The sequence below is a fragment of the Phyllobates terribilis genome, unplaced genomic scaffold, assembly GCF_046119375.1.
Source record: "Phyllobates terribilis strain yellow unplaced genomic scaffold, ASM4611937v1 Scaffold_13__5_contigs__length_258822181, whole genome shotgun sequence".
In the NCBI taxonomy this organism is placed as follows: domain Eukaryota; kingdom Metazoa; phylum Chordata; class Amphibia; order Anura; family Dendrobatidae; genus Phyllobates; species Phyllobates terribilis.
The window spans coordinates 6,371,880-6,392,369 of record NW_027362773.1 but is presented as its reverse complement, the minus strand read 5'-3'; positions in this window follow the sequence as shown (position 1 = coordinate 6,392,369).

Below are 20,490 nucleotides of genomic sequence, written 5' to 3'. Positions count from 1 at the left end.
TGTCGCTCACTGTTCAGCCGCAAATATCTCTATTTAAAAAAGTGTGGTATACCCTAGTAAACAATAACTGAGGTTTTGCCATCCCACGATAAAAAATCTCTATTATTCAGCTTTTGGTAGTTTTTTCCGTAAAAAAAAACAGTAGTGTCTCCTGACTGTTGTGACACAAAAATATATCTGTTGAAAATAGTCTTGTGTAGGCCCGACATCCCAGTGTGGTTTTGCCGTTCAACAGGTCAAATCGCTGTACTATCCAGTTTTGGGCCTTTGGTATTAAAAAAAAAAGCAGTTTGAGTGTGTCGCTCACTGTTCAGCCGCAAATATCTCTATTTAAAAAGTGTGGTATACCCCAGTAAACAATAACTGTGGTTTTTCCATCCCACGGTAAAAAATATCTATTATTCAGCTTTTGGTAGTTTTTTCCGTAAAGAAAAACAGTAGTGTCTTCTCACTGTTGTGACACAAGAATATATCTGTTGAAAATAGTCTTGTGTAGGACCGACATCCCAGTGTGGTTTCGCAGTTCCACGGGTCAAATCACTGTACTATCCAGTTTTGGGCCTTTGGTATCTAGAAAAAAAGCAGTTTGAGTGTGTCGCTCACTGTTCAGACGCAAATATTTCTATTTAAAAAAGTGTGGTATACCCCAGTAAACAATAACTGTGGTTTTGCCATCCCAAGGTAAAAAATCTCTATTATTCAGCTTTTGGTAGTTTTTTCCGTAAAGAAAAACAGTAGTGTCTCCTGACTGTTGTGACACAAAAATATATCTGTTGAAAATAGTCTTGTGTAGGCCCGACATCCCAGTGTGGTTTCGCAGTTCCACGGGTCAAAACGCTGTACTATCCAGTTTTGGGCCTTTGGTATTTAAAAAAAAAGCAGTTTGAGTGTGTCGCTCACTGTTCAGCCGCAAATATCTCTATTTAAAAAAGTGTGGTATACCCTAGTAAACAATAACTGTGGTTTTGCCATCCCACGATAAAAAATCTCTATTATTCAGCTTTTGGTAGTTTTTTCCGTAAAGAAAAACAGTAGTGTCTCCTGACTGTTGTGACACAAAAATATATCTGTTGAAAATAGTCTTGTGTAGGCCCGACATCCCAGTGTGGTTTCACAGTTCCACAGGTCAAATCGCTGTACTATCCAGTTTTGGGCCTTTGGTATTAAAAAAAAAAGCAGTTTGAGTGTGTCGCTCACTGTTCTGCCGCAAATATCTCTATTTTAAAAGTGTGGTATACCCCAGTAAACAATAACTGTGGTTTTGCCATCCCACGGTAAAAAATATCTATTATTCAGCTTTTGGTAGTTTTTTCCGTAAAGAAAAACAGCAGTGTCTCCTGACTGTTGTGACACAAAAATATATCTGTTGAAAATAGTCTTGTGTAGGCCCGACATCCCAGTGTGGTTTCGCAGTTCCATTGGTCAAATCGCTGTATTATCCAGTTTTGGGCCTTTGGTATCTAAAAAAAAAGCAGTTTGAGTGTGTCGCTCACTGTTCAGCCGCAAATATCTCTATTTTAAAAAGTGTGGTATACCCCAGTAAACAATAACTGTGGTTTTGCCATCCCATGGTAAAAAATCTCTATTATTCAGCTTTTGGTAGTTTTTTCCGTAAAGAAAAACAGTAGTGTCTCCTGACTGTTGTGACACAAAAATATATCTGTTGAAAATAGTCTTGTGTAGGACCGACATACCAGTGTGGTTTCGCAGTTCCACGGGTCAAATCGCTGTACTATCCAGTTTTGGGCCTTTGGTATCTAAATAAAAAGCAGTTTGAGGGTGTCGCTCTCTGTTCAGCCGCAAATATCTCTATTTAAAAAAGTGTGGTATACCCCAGTAAACAATAACTGTGGTTTTGCCATCCCACGATAAAAAATCTCTATCATTCAGCTTTTGGTTGTTTTTTTCCGTAAAGAAAAACAGTAGTGTCTCCTGACTGTTGTGGCACAAAAATATATCTGTTGAAAATAGTCTTGTGTAGGCCCGACATCCCAGTGTGGTTTCGCAGTTCCACGGGTCAAATCGCTGTACTATCCAGTTTTGGGCCTTTGGTATCTAAAAAAAAAGCAGTTTGAGTGTGTCGCTCACTGTTCAGACGCAAATATCTCTATTTAAAAAAGTGTGGTATACCCCAGTAAACAATAACTGTGGTTTTGCCATCCCACGATAAAAAATCTCTATTATTCAGCTTTTGGTAGTTTTTTCCGTAAAGAAAAACAGTAGTGTCTCCTGACTGTTGTGACACAAGAATATATCTGTTGAAAATAGTCTTGTGTAGGCCCGACATCCCAGTGTGGTTTCGCAGTTCCACGGGTCAAATCGCTGTACTATCCAGTTTTGGGCCTTTGGTATCTAAAAAAAAAGCAGTTTGAGTGTGTCGCTCACTGTTCAGCCGCAAATATCTCTATTTAAAAAGTGTGGTATACCCCAGTAAACAATAACTGTGGCTTTGCCATCCCACGGTAAAAAATCTCTATTATTCAGCTTTTGGTAGTTTTTTCCGTAATGAAAAACAGTAGTGTCTCATGACTGTTGTGACACAAAAATATATCTGTTAAAAATAGTCTTGTGTAGGCCCGACATCCCAGCGTGGTTTCGCAGTTCCACGGGTCAAAACGCTGTACTATCCAGTTTTGGGTCTTTGGTATCTAAAAAAAAAGCAGTTTGAGTGTGTCGCTCACTGTTCAGCCGCAAATATCTCTATTTAAAAAAGTGTGGTATACCCCAGTAAACAATTACTGTGGTTTTGCCATTCCACGATAAAAAATCTCTATTATTCAGCTTTTGGTAGTTTTTTCCGTAAAGAAAAACAGTAGTGCCTCCTGACTGTTGTGACACAAAAATATATCTGTTGAAAATAGTCTTGTGTAGGCCCGACATCCCAGCGTGGTTTCGCAGTTCCACGGGTCAAAACGCTGTACTATCCAGTTTTGGGCCTTTGGAATCTAAAAAAAAAGCAGTTTGAGTGTGTCGCTCACTGTTCAGCCGCAAATATCTCTATTTAAAAAAGTGTGGTATACCCCAGTAAACAATAACTGTGGTTCTGCCATCCGAAGGTAAAAAATCTCTATTATTCAGCTTTTGGTAGTTTTTTCCGTAATGATAAACAGTAGTGTCTCATGACTGTTGTGACACAAAAATAGATCTGTTGAAAATAGTCTTGTGTAGGCCCGACATCCCTGCGTGGTTTCGCAGTTCCACGGGTCAAAACGCTGTACTATCCAGTTTTGGGCCTTTGGTATCTAAAAAAAAAGCAGTTTGAGTGTGTCGCTCACTGTTCAGCCGCAAATATCTCTATTTAAAAAAGTGTGGTATACCCTAGTAAACAATAACTGTGGTTTTGCCATCCCACGATAAAAAATCTCTTTTATTCAGCTTTTGGTAGTTTTTTCCGTAAAGAAAAACAGTAGTGTCTCCTGACTGTTGTGACACAAAAATATATCTGTTGAAAATAGTCTTGTGTAGGCCCGACATCCCAGTGTGGTTTCGCAGTTCCACGGGTCAAATCACTGTACTATCCAGTTTTGGGCCTTTAGTATCTAAAAAAAAAGCAGTTTGAGTGTGTCGCTCACTGTTCAGCCGCAAATATCTCTATTTAAAAAAGTGTGGTATACCCCAGTAAACAATAACTGTGGTTTTGCCATCCCTCGGTAAAAAATCTCTATTATTCAGCTTTTGGTAGTTTTTTCCGTAAAGAAAAACAGTAGTGTCTCCTGACTGTTGTGACACAAAAATATATCTGTTTAAAATAGTCTTGTGTAGGCTCCACATCCCAGTGTGGTTTCGCAGTTCCACGGGTCAAATCGCTGTACTATCCAGTTTTGGGCCTTTGGTATCTAAAAAAGAAGCAGTTTGAGTGTGTCGCTCACTGTTCAGCCGCAAATATCTCTATTTAAAAAAGTGTGGTATACCCCAGTAAACAATAACTGTGGTTTTGCCATCCCACGATAAAAAATCTCTATTATTCAGCTTTTGGTAGTTTTTTCCGTAAAGAAAAGCAGTAGTGTCTCCTGACTGTTGTGACACAAAAATATATCTGTTGAAAATAGTCTTGTGTAGGCCCGACATCCCAGTGTGGTTTCGCAGTTCCACGGGTCAAATCGCTGTACTATCCAGTTTTGGGCCTTTGGTATATAAAACAAAAGCAGTTTGAGTGTGTCGCTCACTGTTCAGCCGCAAATATCTCTATTTAAAAAGTGTGGTATACCCTAGTAAACAATAACTGTGGTTTTGCCATCCCACGATAAAAAATCTCTATTATTCAGGTTTTGGTAGTTTTTTCCGTAAAGAAAAACAGTAGTGTCTCCTGACTGTTGTGACACAAAAATATATCTGTTTAAAATAGTCTTGTGTAGGCCCGACATCCCAGTGTGGTTTCGCAGTTCCACGGGTCAAATCGCTGTACTATCCAGTTTTGGGCCTTTGGTATCTAAAAAAAAAGCAGTTTGAGTGTGTCGCTCACTGTTCAGCCACAAATATCTCTATTTAAAAAAGTTTGGTATACCCCAGTAAACAATAACTGTGGTTTTGCCATCCCACGGTAAAAAATCTCTATTATTCAGCTTTTGGTAGTTTTTTCCGTAAAGATATACAGTAGTGTCTCCTGACTGTTGTGACACAAAATTATATCTGTTGAAAAGAGTCTTGTGTAGGCCCGACATTCCAGTGTGGTTTCGCAGTTCCACGGGTCAAATCGCTGTACTATCCAGTTTTGGGCCTTTGGTATCTAAAAAAAAAGCAGTTTGAGTGTGTCGCTCACTGTTCAGCCGCAAATATCTCTATTTAAAAAAGTGTGGTATACCCCAGTAAACAATAACTGTGGTTTTCGTCTTCCACTTTTCTTATCTACTCTTTATTACCCTTTTTCCATTGATAGTGCAAGTGTAAGCTATTTTACTTCATTTACAATGGGCAAGGTGCGTGGCAAGGTACGTGGAAGTGGACGTTCTTGTGATGGTTCGTGCAGAGGACGGGGCCGTGGCCAAGGTGAAAATGTGCCACAACCAACAGCCACATCTTCTCGCTCCCACTTCTTGACCGAATTACTAGGGAAGCACAGAACAACACCAGTATTGAGAACTGATCAGTGTGAACAGGTTATTAATTGGATAGCAGATAATACTTCCAGTTACCTGGGCACCACCACCTCCGGTCTGTCTTCCACACGGTCAACTCTTAGTAGCCGTGAGTCTCGACCGCATACTCCTCCTCACCCTGATGCTCCTTCCTCCCACCATGCCGAGTGTCGTCAGACAGCAAGTGATCCCACACTTGGACACTCTGAAGAGCGGTTCACTGGTCCATTTCCATATTTGAGCCCCTCGCCTGATATGCTTGAAGTGGTGGAAGAGAAGATCCCATGTTGCGATGCCCAAATATTTGAACAGCCACGGCCACAGGAAGTCGACGTTGGCAATCTGTCACAAGATGATGACGAGACACAATTGCCACGACGTGAGGAGGAGGATCGTGGTGCGCAAGTGGAAGAGGAGGAGGTGGTGGATGATCTAGTAACTGACCCAACGTGGAAGGAGAACATGCAGAGTGAGGCCAGCAGCAAACAGGGGGAGGGAGGCAGAGTACCCCAACAGGCAGGAAGAAGCAGTGTGGTGGCCGCAGACAGAAGGTGGGCAACCGTTCCCTGTAACACCAACACGAGGGACGTTGCCAGTACAAGCGGTAGGTCTTCCAGAGTCTGGAATTTTTTTAAAGACTCTGCTGATAACCCCAAAAAGGCCATATGTTCCACCTGCCATGCCAGCATCAGCAGGGGTGACAAAAATACCAGCCTGACCACCACCAGCATGATCAGGCACATGGCAGCAAAGCACCCGACTTTGTGGGGCGAAACCCAGGGTCCACGACCAGTGTCAGCGGGTGTCACCACTGCTTCTTCCACTGTTGTGCGTGCAATAGAACCCCCTGTTGTGTGTGCAAGTCAATCCCCTGTCCATTCTGCATGTAAAGATGCCCCCTCCTCTCAGTCTTCACTTGTTATGGCAGTTTCTCAAGAAACAGCATCAACGTCCATGTCCACGTCCCACCGCAGCGTTCAATTGTCCATATCCCAGACCTTTGAATGAAATAGGAAATTCGCAGCTAACGCCCCACAGGCCACAGTCCTAAATTCGCACATTTCACGACTGCTTGCGTTGGAAATGCTGCCTTTTAGGCTGGTGGAGACGGAATTCTTCCGCATTCTTAAGCGGTGGCCGTCCATCGGTACTCGGTCCCCAGCCAACACTATTTTGCCCGGTGTGCCATCCCAGCACTTCACAAGCATGTGTCCCAAAGCATCTGCCGTGCCCTCAACAACGCAGCTACTGGGAGAGTCCACCTGACAACGGACACATGGACAAGTGCTTGTGGCCAGGGACGGTACATCTCTCTGACGTCACACTGGGTAAACATAGTGGAAGACGGGACCCAGTCGGACCTTGGGACGGAACACATCCTCCCCACACAGAGGGAGTCAGAGTTGCCCCCACAGTGTACAGCTCCTGCGCATCCTCCTCCTCCTCATGTTCAGCCTCCATCTCAGATATCACCACATCAGTTACAAGCTGGGAGCATTGCAGTACTGCCTCTGCCAAGCAGCAACAGGCTGTGCTGAAACTCATAAGCTTAGGTGATAAACCTCACACTGCTTGTGAGTTGTGGACAGCTGTGAAAGAGCAGGCAGATCTGTGGCTGAGACCGCTGAACCTACATCCCGGCATGGTCATGTGTGACAATGGCTGTAACCTGGTGGCGACTCTGAGGCGAGGTGAGATCACACACATACCATGCCTGGCTCATGTGCTTAACCTCGTGGTTCAGCGGTTTCTTAAATCATACAATGAGTTGCCAGATCTGCTCGTGAAAGTACGCCGCCTGTCAGCTCATTTTCGCAAGTCGGCTACAGCTTCCGCCGCCCTTGCTGTGTGGCAGCAGCGTTTGCAGCTTCCGGCACCCCAACTGGTGTGTGATGTCCCCACACGTTGGGACTCTACCCTCCACATGTTGCAAAGGATTTGTGAGCAGAAGAGAGCAGCTGTGAAGTACCAGCTGCAACACGGCCGTCGATATTCAGGTCAGACTCCACACATAAGACCTCAGGAGTGGACCTGGATGTCTGACATATCTACCATCCTGACAAACTTTGAGGAGGCCACCAAGATGGTGAGTGGCGATTATGCCATCATTAGTGTCAGCATCCCACTTGTCTGTCTTTTGCAACGCTCTCTGCAGAGAATTAAAGAGGAGGCATTGCAGCCAGAGTATGATGAGATGGATCAAGAAGCCATAGCGGGCAATTACACACAGCCCAGCCTCATCTCATCCCAACGTGCATTGGGGGACAAGGAGGGAGAAGAGGAGGAAGAGGAGGAAGAACAGGAGCTGCTATCATGCGTTGTAGACGGTAGTACCTGTACAAGTGTCATACCGTCGGTTCAGCGTGGGTGGCCTGAGGACAGGGGGGAGGAGGAAGAGGAGGAGGAGGAGAAGGAGAGCATGGTCAGTCGTCATCTTGGTGAGGACACGAAAATCTTGCCCGTTACCAGTCTGGCACGCATGGCTGACTTTGTTACGCTGCCTTAACCGTGACCCTCGCGTTGTCAAAATGTTGGGTGACAGTCATTAATGGTTGGTGACACTTGTTGAACCCCGCTACAAGCAGAACTTTCACTCTCTTATTCCTGAGGTGGAGAGGTCTACAAAAATGGGGCAGTACCAGAAGGCCCTTGCTGCAGAACTCTTAAAAAAATTCCCATCTGAACACGCTAGTGGCAGAGGTCACAGTTCGTTGCCCAACCAAGGCGTACAGGCGAGAGAGATGCAACTCCAATCCAGCAGAGGCAGGGGAACACTGTCAACGTTCTGGGACAGTTTTCTGACACCCGACCAGCTTACAGGCCCTGAGGCGCGGGGTACTCTCACAAGGAGTGGAAAGTTTCAAAAGATGGTGAGGGAGTACCTTGCCGACCATACCAGCGTCCTCCGTGATTCCTCTGTGCCTTTTAATTATTGGGTATCCAAGCTGGACACTTGGAATGAACTCGCTCTGTACGCCTTGGAGGTCCTGGCCTGCCCTGCCGCTAGCGTGTTATCGAAGCGTGTTTTTAGTGCCGCTAGGGGAATTATAACTGATAAGTGCACTCGCCTGTCAACTGACAATGCTGACAAGTTGACCCTTATCAAAATGAACAAGGGCTGGATTGGGCCAGACTTCTCATCACCACCAAATGACAGCAGAGTAACATAAAGTCAAATCCACTGTGTTATTTCGGGAGGTGTATTCACATGCACCTCTTCACACCCACACATGGGTATACGCTTCCTCGTTTCAGCTGTTTTATGTTCTTCTCCTTATCTACAGCCTCCACCACCACTATACCACCAGGGTGCCAGCATTGCAAGTTCCTCTGTCCTTATTTTTGGCAGCTTTTGCTTGCAAGGCATAAGCAAATACTATTGGACACTCACTCCCCAATAATGGGACTTATGTTTGTAATATGCACTACTGCATGGCTTTTGTAAGGGGCATTGCAAGTTGCTCCATCCTAATTTTTGGCTGCTTTTGCTTGCAAGGCATAAGCAAATACTATGGGACACCCACTCCCCAATAATAGGACTTATGTTTGTAATATGCTGTACTGCATGGCTCTTGTAAGGGGCATTGCAAGTTGCTCCGTCCTAATTTTTGGCAGCTTTTACTTGCAAGGCATAAGCAAATACTATGGGACACCCACTCCCCAATAATGGGACTTATGTTTGTAATATGCTGTACTGCATGGCTCTTGTAAGGGGCATTGCAAGTTGCTCCATCCTAATTTTTGGCAGCTTTTGCTTGGAAAGCATAAGCAAATACTATGGGAGACCCACTCCCCAATAATGGGACTTATGTTTGTAATATGCTGTACTACATGGCTCTTGTAAGGGGCATTGCAAGTTGCTCCGTCCTAATTTTTGGCAGCTTTTGCTTGGAAAGCATAAGCAAATACTATGGGACACCCACTCCCCAATAATGGGACTTATGTTTGTAATATGCTATACTGCATGGATCTTTTAAGGGGCACTGCAAGTTGCTCCGTCCTAATTTTTGGCAGCTTTTGCTTGGAAAGCATAAGCAAATACTATGGGACACCCACTCCCCAATAATGGGACTTATGTTTGTAATATGCTGTACTGCATGGCTCTTGCAAGGGGCATTGCAAGTTGCTCCATCCTAATATTTGGCAGCTTTTGCTTGCAAGGCATAAGCAAATACTGTGGTAGACCTACTCCCCAATAATGGGACTTATGTTTGTAATATGCTTTACTGCATGGCTCTTGTAAGGGGCATTGCAAGTTGCTCCGTCCTAATTTTTGGCAGCTTTTGCTTGCAAGGCATAAGCAAATACTATGGGAGACCCACTCCCAAATAATGGGACTTATGTTTGTAATATGCTGTACTGCATGGCTCTTGTAAGGGGCATTGAAAGTTGCTCCATCCTAATTTTTGGCAGCTTTTGCTTGCAAGGCATAAGCAAATACTATGGGACACCCACTCCCCAATAATGGGACTTATGTTTGTAATATGCTGTACTGCATGGCTCTTGTAAGGGGCATTGCAAGTTGCTCCGTCCTAATTTTTGGCAGCTTTTGCTTGGAAAGCATAAGCAAATACTATGGGACACCCAGTCCCCAATAATGGGACTTATGTTTGTAATATGCTGTACTGCATGTGACGCGCCCCCTGGGCCGTGTGTACACGTGTGTGGGATACCCGGTGCCGGGTCTCTGCGGTCTGTAGTCTCCGTGGCGGGGACCCGGTCCCGTGGCTCAGGCCGGTCAAACCAGTGGCAGTCTTTCTTAGGTTTTGAGGTTAATTGTCCGACTGCGCCACCCGTGGATTGCGGTCTGGGAGTACCACCGCTGCGAGGCAGACCGCTGAGGCTGGTGTTGTGTGCGCAGCAGAGAATGGGATAACTCCCCACGGGAGGAGTAAAGCCTCAGGGCAGTGAGTGTGGATGATGGGGGTGATGGTGCACGAGCGCAGCAGGAACGACTCAGAGTCTTTGCAGTGCAGTTCAGGGTCTTTACTGATGATATAAGGTAGACCCTCCCGGGAGTAGTGGCTAGGTGGAGTTGTAGGCCTCCCCGTCTGTCTGCACTCTTCCTGGCTACCTTGCTGTAAGCGGGTAGAAGTAGCCCACGTCCCTGAGTGTACCGTGTAGTGCTCACCAGTATGGCTGGTGACTTGGGGTCTTCTGTTAGCCTCCGCTCCACGATGGCGGTGCTGGTCCCTTGCTTGTGACTGAGCCTCCGGGCTTCTATGGCCAGAGGACCTGAAATCCCCTGCCGGCTGGTTTCTGCTGCTGGATATATAAGTCCTCACAGCCTCGGACTCCTGTGTCCGGTTCCTATTGTCTTCTGCCAGGGCGAGCTCTGCTCAGCTTCCAGCCCCTGGTCTTTAGCTCCTAGCTCCTACAGAGCTCCTTGCTGTTACTTTCCCTTGCTCTCACTCTGACTCTGACTCTGATCCAGTTTATAAGGGCAGAATTCTCTCCTCCCAGGACTGGGGCAGGAGGATGTTGCATGTTTAAGGGATATAGACCAGGAAACCTCACACTTGCTCTCCGACGTAATATCTCTATTACTGTGGTGACCAGACCCCTGGGGTGCCACACATGGCTCTTGTAAGGGGCATTGCAGTTCCTCATAATTTTTGGAAAGCCTTCCATTCACTGCTTTGGCCAACAGTGCACTGGAGACCCAGTTGCTATAAATGGAAAAAAAGGTTTAGTTAAGGCCCTCTGACCTCCATGTCATTTCCAAGGGGCATTTGAGTGTCTAGAAATTTTTGGTAGGCATTGCACTCACTGTATGCCCTATAACTGTGTAGCCGAACCGCTCCTTTTGTTACAGAAACATATCCTACAAGACATATCTGGTTGACTGGCCTGATATTGATGTGAATGGTCCCTGTTCCTCCTGCTCTTTCTCCTTTGCCACTACCTCATCCATCATTTATCACCTGAAGCTTTGTTTTAAAGGGAGTCATAGAACTTGGATAGTAGCAGGAAAACATCCAGCAATCCTCGGAGGAGGTTGTATATGCGCCAAAACGCTGACCACCTCAGGCCTAGCCGCTACTACATACATGCGCTTGCATTACAACAAAACAAAGCAGATGCTAACTTCTATCATCCTCATCATGCTCCTCACCTTGGCACCCTCAACTCCCCTGATGGAGAAGCCAGGGCCCACCGGAGGAGTCTGATAGTCCGGTGGGCTCGGCCAATGCTGCCCTAAAGCAGGCCAGGCTAAGAAAAGTGTGGGACAGGTTACCGGGACAAATAGGGGTGGCTGGGGACCGAGTATGGACACCCAGCCACCCCCTGGAGGCTGGGGAGCAAGAGGGGACACCCGGCCACCACGCGGCTGGGGACTGAGTATGGATACCAGGCCGCCGACACAGCCATGGCGTGGTGGCCAGATTATGCCTCCACATGCCTAAAAGGCCCAATTTAAAGTGCAAGCAAGCAAGCAGTATGGTATTGCAGCCTGGGGGTGGGTGGGTGGCAGGCTGCATACTTGCGCTTGCATTGCAAGGAATGGGAGAGGTACAATTGAACACTGCCCTGGGACAAGGACTTGAATGGGGATAGTTGCAAGTCTGCAACGACAGGTGCAAGGTGGGAGGCATCTTCGCATGTACCATGAACAGGGGTTTGGCATGCACACACTACAGCAGAATAGGCTCTCCTTCCCACTAAATGCACTGGGGAAGGCACAGGTAATGTTTTGGTATACGCGCTTAATCTTATGTATAAGGCACACGAGGACAAATAGGTGCGGCTGGGGACTGAGTATGGATACCTCGCTGCCGAAGCAGCCATGAGGTAGTGGCCAGCTTCGGCCTCCTCCAAACTAAAAGGCCCCATTTCAAGTGCAAGCTAGCAGTATGGAATTGCAGTCTGGGGGTGGGTGGATGGCAGGCTGCACACTTACACTTGCATTAAAAGAAAACATAGCAGATGCTAACTTCTGTCATCATCATCATGCTCCTCACCTTGGCACTCTCAACTCCACCGATGGAGAAGTCAGGGCCCACCGGAGGAGCTTGGTTCTCTGGTGGGCTCGTCCAATGCTGCCTAAAGCAGCCCGGGATAAGAAAAGTGTGTGGGGGGATGTTCCAAGGAGAAATAGGGGCGGCTGGGGACCGTTTATGGACACCTGGCTGCCCCCAGGCGACTGGGGACCGTGTGTGGACACCCGGCCGAGGGGCGGCTGGGGACTGAGTATGGACACCCGGCCGCTGGGCGGCTGGGGACTGAGTATGGATTCCAGGCAGCAAACACAGCCATGACATGGTGGCCAGATTCCGCCTCCACATGCCTAAAAGGCCCAATTTCAAGTTCAAGTAAGCAAGCAGTATGGTATTGCAGCCTGGGAGTGGGTGGGTGGCAGGCTGCATACTTGCGCTTGTATTGCAAGGAATGGGGGAGGTATAATTGAACACTGTCCTGGGAATATAACTTGCATGGGGATAGTTGCAAGTCTGCATCTTCTGATGCGGCAAGGATCACTTATGATGGGCACACTTTTAGACAGTGACCTGGGTGTCAGAGATGCTTCCAGGGGTTTTCCCTATGCTGTTCCCATGTCTTTTCAGCACTTTATGCTTGTGTCACACAGCATATGGCCAGATAAGGTTGTAAAATGTTAAAATGACATTTCCCGGTGAATGCATTTGTCATAGTTGAAAGCAAGACAAAAGTGCAAAAACGCATAAAAAATGCTATTTGTGAACATAGCCAAAGGTGTGGAGGAGTATTTTTGTTTTTGGTCATTTATTTTAACTTATACACAAGTCTTTTCCCTGGAAAGGATGTTCCTTAACATATTTCACAGGAAAAAAGTTTCACTTTCATTTTTGAACGTTTTATTGTGAGCCCGTAAAAGTGGCTTAATACCTCTGACCACGTTGTTGACAGCAGTGACCTGGGGGTCAGAAATGCTTCCTGGGGTGATCCCCATGCTGTCCCCATGTCATTTGAGCACTGTCACTATCGTTTTGGGCACTTGTTAGGCTTTTAAAAGACTGCCGGGGGTGCCACCGCAAAAATGCTCGAGTCTCCCATAGACTAACATTGGGCTCGTTGCTCGGGTCGAGCACCCGGGTATCACGGCGAGCTCGGCCCGAGCTTCGAGCACCCGAGCATTTTAGTGCTCGCTCAACACTAGTGCCTAGGTATCTTGTTACAGACACAAGAGGAACAAGCCGCAAAAAATTCAGGAACATCCTTGCGCAGGTTGGGCCACCAATAATGTTAGGCAATGAGCAGAAATGTCTTCCTCTGGCCGGCGTGACCAGCAAGTTTGGACGCATGACCCCACAGTAAAACCTTCTTCCGATCCTGAACTGCTGCAAAGGTCTTACCGAAAGGTAGATGAGACAGGTCAAGTGGAGCAACAGTCATTATTTTGGAGGGATCAATGATATGTAGAGGCTCCTCCTCCTGGTCGGTAGCCAAAATTGAACGGGATTTTGCATCGGCTCTAATGTTCTTATCTGCCAGGTGGTAGTGAATAGTAAAGTAGAATCGAGCGAAGAATAGTGACCATCTGACCTGACGCGGGTTTAGTCTTCGCGCATTCTGCAAATAAGCGAGGTTTTTATCGTCAGCATAGATGACCACGGGGTACAGAGCCCCCTCCAGCAAGTATCGCCACTCCTTCAGCACTAATTTGATGGCCAGCAGCTCCCGATGTCCTATGGTTGCGCTCGGACGAGGAGAAGAGCTTGTAGAAGAAGCCGCAGGTTACCATTCTCCTGGACGAGGATTTCTGGGTGAGCAATGCTCCAGCCCCGGAGGAGGAGGCATCAACCTCCAGGAAGAACTGCTTGTTGCAATACAATCTGGACGGTGTAGCACTGAAGCGGAGGAGAAGGCTTGTTTTAGGGAGATGAAGGCTTTCTCCGCCTCGGAAGACCACTCCCTGGGATTTGCTCCTTTACGGGTGAGAGCAGAGATGGGAGCAGTCCGGGAGGAAAAATGAGGAATGAAGATGAAGAGGCGGTAATAGTTTGCGAAACCCAGAAACCGTTGAATCGCCTTCAATCCCTCCAGTCGGGGCCACTTTAACACGGCTGACACCTTCTCGGGATCCATGCGCAGGCCGGTCTCAGAAATTATGTAACCAAGAAATGGCAATGAGGTCTGCTCAAAGAGGAATTTCTCGTATTTAGCATACAGGCGATTGTTCTGGAGCCTCAGCAGAACCTGACGAACATCCCTCTGGTGTGAAGGCAGATCCGGGGAGAATACCAAAATGTCGTCCAGGTACACCACCATGCAGGAATGCAGGAGATCTCGGAAGATGTCGTTAACTAGCTCCTGGAAGATGGCTGGAGCATTACAGAGACCGAAAGGCATCACGCGGTATTCGTAGTGACCATCCCGGGTGTTGAATGCAGTCTTCCACTCGTCTCCCTGGCGAATCCGGACCAGATTGTATGCCCCCTGAAGATCGAGCTTGGTGAAGATCTTTCGCGCCTTTTAGGCGGTCAAACAACTCCGAGATAAGAGGCAGGGGGTACTTATTTTTGATGGTAATCTGGTTTAGACCCCTATAGTCAATACGAGGCCAAAGTGAGCCGTCTTTCTTTTTGACGAAGAAGAATCCTGCTCCAGCCGGAGAGGTGGATTTCTGGATAAATCTCCTAGCAAGATTCTCCTCTATGTACTCAGACATAGCGTGGGTCTTGGCCAATGATAAGGGATAGATTCGCCCATGAGGAGGTGAGGAACCAGGTATTAGGTCAATGGGGCCTATGAGGTGGTAGTGTCTCAGCCTCCTTTTTGTCAAAGTTGTCCACATAGTACCAGTAGGGTGCCGGCAGGCCAGGTAGGTTAACCGGCGTAGACGGAGTCGAGCAGCACAAACCAGAACCAGACTGGATTCATGGCATTCCCGACCCCAACGGAGCACTTCACCAGATCTCCAATTCAGGACGGGCTCATGTCTCTGTAACCAGGGCAGACCAAGCAAGAGGGGATGAGAGAGACCGGACAGCACATGAAAGGAGATCTTCTCCGAGTGCAGCATTCCCACCTGAAGAGTTACAGGCTCAGTGATCAGCAAGATGGTTTCCGGAAGAAGCTTCCCATCCATTGAGGAAACCGCCAAAAGTTCAGCCAGATGTATGGTAGGAATCTGATAACGCTCCACAACGGCCTGTTGGATGAGATTCCCTGCGGCTCCGGAATCCAGAAAGGCAGTCTTGAAGAAGCGGGTCTCACCACTTTTGACAGAAACAGACAGAGTCAAGGATGGAGAGGAAGAACTCTTGCCTAGGATGACCTCTCCAAGAGGTCCTAGACACTGGAGTTTCCCGGTCTCTCCGGGCAGGAACTGATCAGATGCTCTATACTGCCACAGTAGAAGCAACTACCCTCGGCGCGGCGTGTCTCCTGGCGAGACTTGACCATCTTGGCTTGGTCAATTTGCATTGCCTCTGGAGAAGACACCCGGGGGATTGCTGGTTGCGAGACAGGCCTTTGGAAGGTTGGAGCGAGAAGCGGAGGTCTTCTCTCCCAGGTCGTCTCCTTAGCACGTTCCAGAAAGCGGATGTTGATCCGGGTAGCTAAAGACACCAGGTCGTCCAGGGTGGGAGGTATGTCCCGGCCGGCTACCTCATCCTTGATCTGTCCAGAAAGGCCCTCCCAAAAGGTGGACACCAGTGCCTCATTATTCCAGGCCAGTTCAGATGCGAGGGTGCGGAAACGCACAGCATACCGTCCCACAGAAAGACTCCCTTGACGGAGTCGGAGAAGTGAGGAGGCAGTAGAAGATCTTCGTCCAGGTTCATCGAACACCTTCCGGAAAGCTGCAAGGAAGACCTGGAGATCGGGCACCAGGGGATCCCCTCTCTCCCACAGAGTGTTAAGCCACGCCAATGCCTCTCCGGTGGGGTGAGACATGATGAATGCGACCTTGGCCCGGTCGGAGATGAACTAGTGTGCCAGAAGTTCAAAGTGCAGCGTGCACTGATTTATGAAGCCCCGACATAGGACAGGGTCACCATCGAATCGTGGAGGCGCAGAAAGCTGGGGTGCAAAGCCAGGTGCCACAGCGCCACAGGGTTGAAGTCCAGCCGGAGTGGGTACCACCGGTGTGGGTGCTGCTCGATTAGAGACGGACACAGTCGGAGTAGACAGCGTGTCCAGGCAGGAGTTGACTGTCCGCAGATAGGACAGGATAGTCTCCTGTTGGGATCTCTGATGAGAGATCTCCTGGTACAAGTCAGAGAGTGAAGCCTGGGAGCCACCGGGTCCGGGTGGTGGAACCTCTGTGCTTTGATGCAAGGAGGGACCAGAGGGGCGTAACTAAGTACCCACTCGGACCGACCCAGATCACACGGCGGCTTAGTCGACTCCGTGAACCAAGGAGGGACCTGGCAGGTGAACCATGTGCCACTCTGGGATCGACCTTGTGTGAGAGCAGATGTCTCCCACGGGTCAGATGACAAGAGCTGACCGGTACCGCGGATGAGCATGGCAGGTAGGCTGGTGGGTGATCCGAGTAGACAAGCAGGCCGGTACGGCGGGTAGCCAGACAAGTACTCCAGGTAAACGAGCAGGCGGGTAAGGCAGGTAACTGGCAGGTGCTCCGGGTAGGCAGGCAGGTGGGCATTGCGGCTGCTTTGGGTAGTTAGGCTGGCAAGCATGGCAGGTAACTGGCAGGTGCTCTGGGTAGGCAGGCTGGCGGGCACAGCAGGTAATCTGGCAGGTGCTCCGGGTAGGCAGGCTGGCGGGCACAGCTGATAGACAGATTGGCGGGCAGGACTGTTAGACAGTCTGGCGGGCAGAACTGTTAGACAGACTGGCGGACAAGGAACCTGAGAGCTGAGGACAGTGTTAGCACATAAACAACAACCTTGCACAGGCACCTCCATTTTGGAGGAGGTGCTTAATATCGTGCGTGGCCCCGTTAAGAGGGAGGGAGTGCACACGCAAGCGTGCCCTAAGCACAGTGTCCGGGAGGCTGCATGCAGTGCACGCCTTAGCAGCAGGGGAACAGGAAGATGCCGGACCGGGACCGCGGCGGTGAGGGGAACGGCGTTTCTGCCCTGCAGGAGACAGAGAAGCCGATGCTACATTAGGCATAGAAAAGGCCGTCTTCTCCTTGGCCTCTTTAGACAGGGGAATTTGCTAAGGCTAAGAATCCGCTTCACATGTTTTGAGATCACCTCTCAGCGGGCTTCGGGATTCTGATACGGCTTCAAGTTTACCCAGACATGAGACTCCATAAGAACCTCATGCTCTATGATCTGAGTACAACCGGGTAGTCCTGAAAATAGGTCTCTGTTCTGATGTAGCAACTCTCTGCACAGTTGCTTTTGGGCATGTGACAGCGACTCAGCCACCTTGACCTCTTTCATACTCAGACTCAGGCACTTTCATGCTTCAGACTCAGCCACCAAACACGTAGCTTCCACGACCTCCCTATCTCACCATGGCTTAATCAAGTTGACATGGGACACCTAGTAGGGCTTCCTTCTCCCTGAATGTTAGACTTTATAGTTTACATCACCAACCTTTTCAACTATTTCATAGGGACTGAGACATGAGCTAGTTACCCCATCCGCAGATGTCCAATCTTCTTCTGTAGGCCCCTGACATGGAAAGGCTTTTCTTACACTGGGATATATAAAATATGACTATCGCACAGTGTCTCCAAGATGACTTTAACTTTTATTCTCACAAGCAGGTTTTATAGAGAATCACACAGGCTATTTTTAGCACCCATTGTTCTCACCAGATAATACCCACAGTAGGCTCCCAGACAGCAGTTATGCAACAACCCATTAATCAGCACATTGTCTGTTTGCCACTGCTAAGTGAGCACAGAAAGGTGGGGGCCAGGAGTGTTACGGTCACATCACAAAATGTCCAACAATATGTGATCTACAATATTCACCCCACTTTATAACATTATGTCCCAGTAGCTGCATAGGCGCTACGACAACCCCCATGTGGCAAAATCTTCGAGTACGGGGTTGATCCATCACAGGGGTCCTGTCACTTGGCCAGGAATTTGCTCTCAACTGTAGGTACCAGCACCAGTACCCAATCCCCAGTGGTTGAAGTGTCTCACTCTCGCCGATCTATTGCACACCCCAGATTGTGCCTCTTGTGCTTTGAGAAGATGCTTTTACACGATGGGCAACATCTTGGCAATTCTCTCTTGCATCTGGGCCACGTGTTGAATTACCTGTAAGGTGTAGACTCCACCTCCCAGGTCTCCTTCGCTACATCCAGGAGTCCATGGGGCTGTCGGCCATACAGCAGTTCAAAAGGGGAGAATTCAGTAGAGGACTGTAGTACTTCTCTTATTGGGAAAAGAAGGTACGGCAGTAGGCAGTCCCAGTCTTGACCGTGCTTCTCTATGACCTTCTTTAACATGATCTTCAAGGTATTGTTAAACCTGTCCACCAAGCCATCCATCTGTGGATGGTAGACTGAGGTCCGTAGTTGTGTGATTTTCAGGGTTTTGCACAACTCTCTCATCACTTTTGACATAAATGGGGTTCCTTGATTCATTAGGATCACCTTTGGCAACCCCGTTCTAGAAAAGATCTGAACCAACTCCCGGCCTATACACTAGGCGGAGGAGTTTTGTAGAGGTACAACCTTCGGATACAGTGTCGCATAGTTGAGTACCACCAGGACATGCTGATGTCCTCTGGCAGACTTGACCAGGGGTCCAACTAGATTCATGGCTATGCTATCAAATGGCACCTCAATGAAAAGCAATGGCACTAAGGGGCTACGGAAGTGAGCCACCAGGGAGGTCAGATGACAGGTGGGACAGGATGTACAATAATTCACAATTTCCCGGTGACATCTGAGCCAATTGAACCTGTGGAAGATTAGTTCCTGTGTTTTCTCCACACTCAGATGACCAGCCAGCACATGTGCATCGGCCATGTCTAACACCTTACGTCTGTATGTCCTTGGCACCAGCAACTGCTTGATGAGCTCCCCTCTCACCTTGGTGACTCGGCATAGCAATTCCCCAATGACGGCAAAATATGGGTATCAGGTGTCACACCCCGGCTCTTGAGAAACACCGTTAAGTACAGACACATTATCAAATGTCCCTTTAAGAGTTAAATAACTGAGTTGGGCTGTTCCAAAGTTTCCCTCGGACACTTCCAGCTAAGGGATATTGGCCTCATGGGATGCTACCTCATCCTCATTGCCCACAAGCACACACATGGGACACTCATCCATTTCGGCCTGTGGCGAGGTTTCTTCAGGGATGATCTGGCTGTCATCCGAGCAACCAGGTGTCATTGCTTTCCCTCACATTACCCCAGAATAATGCATAGTCTCGTCCGATTATTATCGGGTGCAACAAGTTTTTAACAACCCCCACTTCTTAAGATGTGGTGCTTACATCCACCCAGGCAACAGGATAGTTTTTGACGTCCCCATGAGTACACCGGACACCCACCACCTTCCCAGGAACCAGCCGATGAGAAAGCGTGGCCCTTATCAGGGTCACAAAACTTCCTGAAACCAACAGTCCTGTCACTTTCATTCCATTTAGAAACACTGAGCATGCCTGAGGGCCCTTGCCAGGTTGAGGAACTGAGCAGCAAGCACAGTAGGCAAAATAGGAGCAACGCCGACCTTTGTTGCAGTTCATTGGCTTAGAGTTCCTGGGACATCGGGCGGCTATATGACCAGGGGCATAACACTTCCAACAGAGGATGGGATGGGACTGATTACTCAGCTGTGAATCAGCAGCCTCCTGGGACTTTGGACACCCACCCAGTGAGGATTTTGTCCCCTTCTTTTGGGAGCCATCCCCCTTTGGGAACCCAACCCCTGTTTGACCACTCAGGGAACCCTCTAGCACCCGATACCTCTCCACTAGGCCCACCAGGTCATCTGCATTTTGGGGATCTTCCTGGGCAACCCTGGACTGAATTGGCTTTGGCAGAGAGTGGATATACCGATGGACTGGGGAACGAGTCTGTGACTGCATCTGCTTCTGGACCAGGTGCAGAAGGTCAAAACATTTGTGACTGGGGAGTTTTGTCCTGGTGGAAGTCCCAGAGGTGGACTCATTTTGCCCTGACTGACAGGGTTGTGCCCAGCCGAGCTAGAATCTCAGCCTTAAGCTTGCTATACTCCTTAGCATCTTGCAGGGCCAAATCAATGTACGTGTTCTGTGGTTCCCCGGTCAGATATGGTGGTACAAACTCTGCCCACTAGTGGTGAGTGAATGTGCTCGCCACTGCTCGATAGTCGCTAGAGAATTTCACTGCTCGAGATGCTCGGCGCTCTGCGAGTATTTCCTGGTTGCTCGGGCGGGAGCTCGGGTACCCTCCCTGCATGTTTGGCGCTCCTTAGAGAGCCAATGAACATGCAGGGATTGCCTGCCAAACACTGTAATGCCATAGCCATGTTGATTGTGGCATTACAGTGATTGGCGAGACGCACAGCA